At 37.6% G+C, this 8,472-nt stretch overlaps 1 long non-coding RNA gene across 1 annotated transcript in view; it reads left to right on the top strand.

Annotated features, from left to right (window-relative positions):
- Positions 1–2,887: 2,887 nt before the first annotated feature.
- LOC135330129 (uncharacterized) overlaps positions 2,888–8,472 on the top strand; it is a 208,156-nt gene continuing 202,571 nt past the window's right edge. Inside the window, exons 1-2 of the long non-coding RNA XR_010391937.1 lie at positions 2,888–3,073; positions 3,953–4,097. This is a non-coding gene — a long non-coding RNA (uncharacterized LOC135330129). The remainder of the gene's footprint in view (positions 3,074–3,952; positions 4,098–8,472) is intronic.

Below are 8,472 nucleotides of genomic sequence, written 5' to 3'. Positions count from 1 at the left end.
CACTCTCTATATATTCTTATTTCCATTGATATTTTAGTAGCCGACATGAAATTCAAACAACTGTTAATGTGAATTAAGCACAAAATTAAAGCAACTACTTTAAAGTGCATCCACAGAGTTTATCACCAAGTACTTGATTCCCAGAATTTAAAATATTACCAGATGTTCTTCAGCTCCAGATATTGTGAAAGTACTGCAGTGTGCTTTGGATGATGTTTTTAAGCAAACACTGTTTACTTCTGCTTAGACTGATGTGGCTATTACGGAATCATGAAGGGGAGAAAAAGAATTGTTTCCCACTTGTTTTCCTAATTGATCTTGCTCAGACTGTAAGTCTAGCTGCATTGCAGGGGAACTCAGCCTATGACATGATATTTTCTGTCCTGATTCTGAAGCCTTACTTACTATCCAGGGCTGCTCCTGCGTACATGAGCACAGGTGGTGTGCTCTGTGCAAAGATACGTAGCAGGTTCTCCTCTGTACTCTCAGAAAGGAGGAAACAGGAGAAGGGCAAAGCTCGGAGCTACAGACTGCTTCCTGGCCTTCTCCTGAGAAGGTACGACTGTGTGTGCCAGAAGTCAGAGTTTCAGTCTTCACCTTCTCTCTTCTTTCTGGACAATGTAGCTTTACTCCTGGAAGAGACTAGGGAGCCAACAGCAATAAGTATGCTGAGTGATGTTAATAATATTAATAGAAATGACCATTCATCACACACAATTCTTTGGACAATTCAGGTACACTTCAGAGTGAAAGTTCCAAGTAAAAATAAATGTAGACTCAAACTGAGATAGTATTACTGTGTGCAGTGTGAGAACTGAAGGTAAATTGTATTTCTGAATCGATAGATAAAGCTTTCATGCTGAATGCCTTTTTATTTGTTTAAGGAAAAAGAACAAAAAGGGAAAAGAAGGAAGCAAAGTTCACACCATAAATGAACTGAAAAATCTTTAGAAATGTAAAGATAAAAAACTGAAGCATCAAAATTTAAGGTATAAATTTGAGGTTAGCAATTGTACTCACTGGCCGATGAACAAAATCCGGAATATCCTGGAGCTTGGTGTTGTCTGAAATCTCAATGAGCTTGTTTGAGGGTCTTAGATGGTCTGTGGGTGAAACTAAATGTTAGAATGCGTCTGCAATTTGCAGTATGCCATGCAGTGCATATTTTACCACATTCAGATGATTCAGAAAAAGTTTGAGATAGAAACAGATTGATTGCAGACATTTTGGAAAATTCCTGAATCCGCTATTGTATTACATATAGTAGCGTGGGTGAGACCTGAGTAAAAATGGATTGCCTCAGCTTTTGTGTTAGTATGTAGTTAGATAAATAGTGGGGAAATTTTACCTCATTTATAGTGACAACCTGGCAGGAGATGTAGTAGACAATAATACAACAGAGGATAGAGGGGCAAGAGAGTGAATTTTGAGTGAGGTTTAAGAGATAGTTAATTCTGGTATTTATAAATTATGTGAATCGCTACATCCCTGATGCATTTGCATCTGTATTTCTTGCAAATGTTGGTGCAAATGGGAATGATCCATTACTCTGTTATTTTAATAGAACCTCCCTGCTCCATGAGGCCCTACCTCAGCATGAGTGCAGCGGGACTGGCAAGAGTTGCTTAGCAACTAGTCAGAGATGGGAGGGAGGGAGGGAGGGAGACCTGAATGAACAAGTGTGTGAATGAAGAAGTTGACATCCATTCAGAATGAGATACCACAAATGTTGAGTTTTGTGGGTTTTTTTGCAGAATCCACAGAGGGCTATGGGTACTGCATGCTGCATCGCAAGTCTAATACCATAAGATACTTCATTGTCTTGTGTTCAAGGGAGATTTTATGAGCCAGTTTTCCAGGTAGCCTTTTGGTACCTGCGATGAGTTGCAGGCAATATTGTGCTACAAAAGAGGTAGAAGCTTTATGTAGTTAGAAAAGCTACATGCATGTCACATTGTAGCTGAAAGACTCTTAATGTGACACCTAAAATAAATTCTGAAGACTTTCAGTAGTGGTGGTTTTCTTTCTTTTTTTTTCTTTTTTTTTTTTTTTTTTTTTTGCTAAACCTTCCATTTTATTATGTTATGTTCTGCAGGCCGCTTTAAAACAGTAAACACTAAGATGGGTATGCAATGGGCCAACATTTTAAAACCTTTTAAAATTGTGTAAAATCTATATGACAATCTTTTTATCTGAAAGCCATGCATACATGATATGGAGATATTTTCAGATAAAAACTGGCTCATAACTTGAAATGTTTCACCTTTACTCCAGCAAAACTCCCACGCAGGTCAGAAGCAGCTGAGGGGTTGGTACATGCCTCAGTTTTATTATTGTTTCTAGGTGCATCTGTATCAGATTTAAACACAAAATAAACATTACAGTCTGAAAGTTTATATAGCTGTGTAGGATGTACATGCAAAATCTGTGAATCCTTAAGGACTTGCTTTTAGAGTGTGTTCAAATACAAACAGATGTCTTTTGTACTTTTGATGTGAAGAAGGTTAGGATATGCAGCTCTTGTAATTGCTCCATTCACAATATTTATTTGTACTTCCACTATTCTTACTGGATTTCTATGCTCTAGCTGTTTTGCAGTGAAATGTGATTTGTACTATTCTGTATTGTATCAGAATAATACTATCATATCTAACTGTTAATGGAAATAGCAGGGACAAATGCTATTACATGAACTTGTCTGTACGTATGGATTTGAACATTCTGCTGTTATGAAATAAGACAGGATTCTTCAACCTGTATATCCAGTTTAACTCAAGATGTATCTTAGTGCTTAATATTAGGATTCAATCATAGACAAATTTAGGATTATTTTATTCATTGATTTTTCTCTCTCATTTTTTCTTATGCTTTCTTTTAGCTTCAGGAAAATCTCCGAAGTGTTCAGATCGCAAATTTGCTGTCTCAGCCGTCTTTGCTCTTTCCTGATGCCTTGTGCTCTGAATTGGGTCACATGCAATTTTGCAACAGTACAATAGTTCTTTTATGTGAGAACTGTCCCTCCTCGACTTGCTTCCTCTGCATCTTCAAAAGAAGGCTATAAAGAGCAAATGCAGTAAGTGTGAGGCGAGATTCCTTTCTCTGTGTACAGATTTCGGAATGGAATGATCATATGACTTTTGCTAAAATTTGAAGAAGTATTGCTTTGAGTTTCCTGGTTTTGAAGAAGTTTAGCAGAACCTTAGACTTGACAGCCCAGATGTGACTCATCTGTAATGTATTGTTGTCTGTGGCAGTGGAGAAAATTGGTGTTAAATGATGCCCCAAACTCAGCTACTGTAGAAACATTGTCCCTAACTCCAGAGGACAAACTTATTTTCCCTTTGGCATTGAAAGTTTTGAAGTCCATTATAGTGTGAAGGGACAACAGATGAGATGAAGCTGTGCACACACAAATAAACTAGTTACTATGCTAAAACCAGAAGTGTACTAATTATTATATAGGCATTGGCTATGGACCATCTAGTACCTCTGACAGTGGCCAATCCCATATGCATTAGATAAAATTGCAAGAAAACCTTATGGCGGACAATCCTGGAATTATATGCTCAGAGTGGACCATCTGTCCTAAGCTCAGGAATGTAGTGGCTAGCCTATACCATCAAGCGGGAAAATTTATCTCTTCAGAAAGATTAAAATACAAGCTTTTCAACCCTACTAGATCTCACTCAGTCAGTTCTTTTAAGGTATTGAAGAGATGTGAACACAGCATGTGATCAGAAGAGAATGTCAGTAGGAAAGCAGAAATAGTGAAAACAACTGAAAACAGTAGTAGCTTTTTTGAAGAGTTTGACTGTCGTCTTACTTGCTTACCACATTGCATTTGAGCTGAGGAACAGACTGAAGGGCCAGATGATACATGTCAGAAAAATGAAGACCCTCATCTTATCACTTTGTGACATGAAATATTGCTAATTTCCCTCTGTGTGTTTAGGAAGCTATTGCAAAATATTTCCAACATAGACTGCTCCTCTAAAAGTCTGGGTTCTATCCAGAACGAAAATCAGCAATGTCAGCATTTTAAAAGACAGGCTGATCTCCAAGCAGTTCAGAAACAAGGAATCCTGGAAATTTGTGAGGTAAGCCAATCTATGAGAAACAGATAAGTTGTCTAAAATGAAGATGTTCAGAGAAGTTATATAAAGTTATAGTCAACTGCTAACTGATGATTATTTATTTCCAAACTTTTGAAGAGCCATTGCAAATAAAATTGTCTTTTGCTATAAGTGTGACCAACCTCACACCCATCAGACAGATAAGAGAAAATAGCAGATAGTACATGAGGGCAAAAAGGCATAAACAGGAGAAAATCAGTCTCTAAAACATGGGAGTAATCATATGGCTGGGGTAGTTGGGGGGCTTTCAACACTAATACTGACTTTAAGTCTTTTACTGACACAGGTAATAGAAATAATAGGCTTAGACAGTGTCTCTGATTACAGACCTGGAATGTTAGGTCCTCAGCTTGTAAAAATTTGAACGGCTGAGGATCTGGGCAAGGACTGATACAGAGAAGATGCACAGCGTTTTAGTGTTGTCTCCTTGTTTTAAGGTTCAGAATTACATAGTGATACACAGACTGCAGTTCTGTTAGATGCAGATGTCACATAACAATGAATCCATGCATTTATGTTGCCTTTCTGTGGAATACTTTCATCCCCCTTTTTCAGTCACATGTCTTTAATGGTATCCTTTAAATCTTCTTTTACTAAAAAAATAGTTTGATTTCTCTTTTTCACCTTCAAAAATTTACTTTAAACCATGTTTCAGAAATGGGAAAACTCCCTACCTTCTTGCTTACATACAGTGAATGTTTTCTTGAGGGATCAGATGTATAGAAGCTTTTACAATGTGCACAAAATAGCTTACGACAATAACAAGCTGCCCTGTGCCATCATAGCAGCTGGCAGAGTGAGTCATTGCTTCTGGCCCTGTAATGCAGACCTTGCGTGTCTGGGAAATAATGCCCAGCCAAGTGTGATTGCAAGCTATTATTAAGGCTTTATTTGTGAAATTGGTGTAGCTGAGGTCAAACATCTTTCTCTCTATTTTCATGCAGTGCTTTCAGACAGCTTTCAATAATGATCCCATTATACTTCTACTATAAAGATATTTTACTACTTCTGCAAATTGCTGGTTAATTACTGAGTTGTTTTTTACATCTGACTCTGCTTTTGAGTAAGACAGTATGACATTGAGCCAGAAGCAACATTAACTAAAAAACAAACAGGGAGTTTGAGCTTTAAACTGAAGCAGAGTACAAGAGGTTCTGAAATGGAGGTAGGCAGCCTGAGAATTATTGTAGCCATTGAAAATGTGCTGTCTAGAAATTGAAATTATTTAGGCATGTAATGGTTTACCTGCTGGTCTCTAGGCAATGTATTATATTGTCTTCACTTTCTTAAAATGTTTTAGGTTCATTTTATGTGATAAGATGACAAAGAATGGTTTTATTTGTGATACCAAACTATTCAGAATTGTGTTCTGATTTACAGGCCATGTAATATTGTGCCATACTCAACAAACTGGAAGATAGTAGCAACATTTATTTTCTAAACCTTGAAAAGAAGTAGGCCGGACTTTAAAGGAGATGTCCCATCTTCAGCCAGAGGGAGTTTCAGGGAACGTGTGCTTTGACAGGCTATTTTTGCAAAGGGAATGAATTTAAATGGGTTGCCCTCTGATAATTCTTGGGATGTTGGTAGTTTGGCTACCCACTTCATCTGATTTCTTGTATCTAACATGGAAAGATGAGAGAGGAACACAGATTACTCATGTAGTCAGCTGGTAAAAGGAGATTCCAATTTTAAGTTCTCCAATATAGCTAATGGAGCTTCAAGAAAGAAATATAGAAAACTTAGAGTCCTGACATTTGTTCCTAATTTAATGCCCTAATTAGACAACATAAACACTGTCTTACAGGAACTCATGACAATGTCTGCATCATCGTTCCTCCCTTCTTCATTTCTCCTTCCTGTAGATGCTCATCAATCATGGATAGTGCTTAGCACTGTACTTAGCATTTCCCTTGGTGGGGAAACAAAAGGATGTGAATAACCAGGTCTGAGGAAATGTGGAATTGTTTTCTGCTTTTCCCAGTCACATTGTGCACTGATACTCCTAGAAGTCCAGTACAGGAAGCATAGCATATATAGGCAGAAGACCTCGACCTTCCTAGAGCCCCCAAATTCTATGTAGCTTATAGAGTTCATGCTTTGGGTGTTCCCCTGAAGGAATGATGACAAGGAAACAGTGATAAAAGGTTTGTTCTCACAAAATAGGCTGTCTGACCTTGGAGACATAGGAACCCATAGGTATGCAAGCAAATTTTGTTGTACAGTTGCTTATATGTATGTGCACAGCCTGCTTGAAAATCTTCTTGGAAATGAAGCCCTTTGTCAAGCCTGAAGTATAATGTATGTTAATCAAATATATGTTATTCTTCAAGCAATGATGATAATGCAGAAGGGAATCCAGATCCAGGCAGATAATCTGATGTGGTTGAAAGAGGAACATTTCCCCAAAGAGGTCACAGATAATGGGTAAATTAGCATGAAAAAGCTATTTCTCAATGGGATAAAATATTTGTAAGCAAAGGTGGGGTAGCTTTTGCTGGAGCATCATAAGAATTCAGTTTGTTATTGAGGCCCAGGTTGAGGGGGCAGGTGAGGGCAGTGGCACTTTGTTTATACTCATACATTGCAAATATCTACAAAGTGCATGATCTTTTTCTGTTAACCACATGAGCACTTCAGACTGCATCTCTTATGTTTGTACAGAAGCTAACTGAATGAAGTCCTGATTTGAAATGAGGGCAGTAGGATCTACTGCAGTGTAAAAAATAACATTAGATATTTTAAGTGTGGTTCTTCAATCTCTTTTAATATACCAGTAAGCAAAGTTAATATACCAGTAAGCAAACCATAGCAAGCACTAGTAAATAAGTGTTTTGTGCTTAGCTCTCATAGAGTTTATCGCACAGAGACTTCAATACCCACTGTGAATGCAATTACTTTAGAGGATGCACATCTTTATCATAACTGGTCTATATATTTTCAGTAAACAATTTACATTGAAATGATCTTTCTAACTGTTTATTGAACTACAGGGATTAAAGCTACATGCAGATAAAATTTTCTCATAACTATTTTACAACCCACTTTTTAGGAACTGTATTGCAATGGATGCTAATGCCAGACTGTAGGCATGGCAGAGAAGAGGGCCACTCCTCTTAACCTCCTTTCAGGATCATGTGTGTTTTTTATAGAAGGCAGTCAGCTTTGCTTGAGATACTATGTTAGTACCTAAAGATTGGCTGGTGCTAGTGTGCAAGCAGAAGATCCACTCCAAAGGTAGCTCTCAGCTTAAAAGAATTTTGATGACTATAGCTAGTTAGGATTTTTTTTTCCAGTTATAAATTCTTAGAAAAAATGTTAGTGCTTTTTGCATTTTCTTGTAAGAAAGCTTTTAAAAAAGAAAAGTATTTTGTTTTCTATGGCCACTCAAATATTGTGAATTACTTTTTTCATATAGGAGTTAATTCATGGGCTCGTTAATGCGGCAGCTTGCATAACTCTAGGAAAACCCAATAATAGGATTCTAAATGGAAAAACTAAGGACTGTAATCTTCCTGTGGCTGTCAATACTGTATTATGCAGCACCTTGCCCTGTTGAACATTTTTATCTTTATACTAATGCTGCAAGACAGAGGACCTGATATGTCTTTTTTTTTTCTTTTTAAAACTCTTAGAACTGAGACACAGAAACATATATACTCTCAGGGGTAGTGACTAGTTTTCTAGCTTGAATTCTGAGTTTTCTAGTGACTCTTGCTAGGGCTATTTCAGGCTTTCTCTTCCCAGCTGTCTTTCTCTCAATTGCCCAGAGCTACCAGGTTCATATTGGACTGGAAGAGCAAACTCAGCTCACTCCACAGTTTAAGCTGATATGCCTGACTGTGAACAGAGGTGGATGAAGTGCCATCCTCATTTTCAGAATGGTTATCTTAGGTTAAGGGCAGAGAGCTTGACACAGTGATATTTTAAACCATGTGTGTGAATACTGTCTGGGCTGAGTCTTTCTCCAGATGTGCTTATTTCTGTTCTTTGTCTGTAGTGGGAATCTGTACAGTGGCATTAACTTTTAGATGAGACCAGTTAAGTACTCCCGTCCCTTAGTCCCTGTGTAAGTTACCCTAGTACCTTGTGGAGCTGGCCATAATAGATGTATTTCAGGTGCAGAGGAAGTTTGTGGCAAAATGGGAAATTGAATCCCAGGTCTTCCAAATGCTCAAACTGAAAAATTATAAAGCATTGTAATTCTCAGCTCAGATTTATTTATATGGACGTTCTGTTTACAGCTAATGAGAATATTAATGAGAGTAAAATCTGTGGGATTAAGTCCTGAATTTCTGATGACTCTGAATTCTTACTGTTATAAAAATGCTGATGGGTC

The sequence above is a fragment of the Dromaius novaehollandiae genome, chromosome 16 (assembly GCF_036370855.1).
Source record: "Dromaius novaehollandiae isolate bDroNov1 chromosome 16, bDroNov1.hap1, whole genome shotgun sequence".
Taxonomy (NCBI): Eukaryota; Metazoa; Chordata; class Aves; order Casuariiformes; family Dromaiidae; genus Dromaius; species Dromaius novaehollandiae.
Note: the sequence above shows the minus strand (reverse complement) of the source record. Positions and strands in the feature narration are given on the sequence as shown.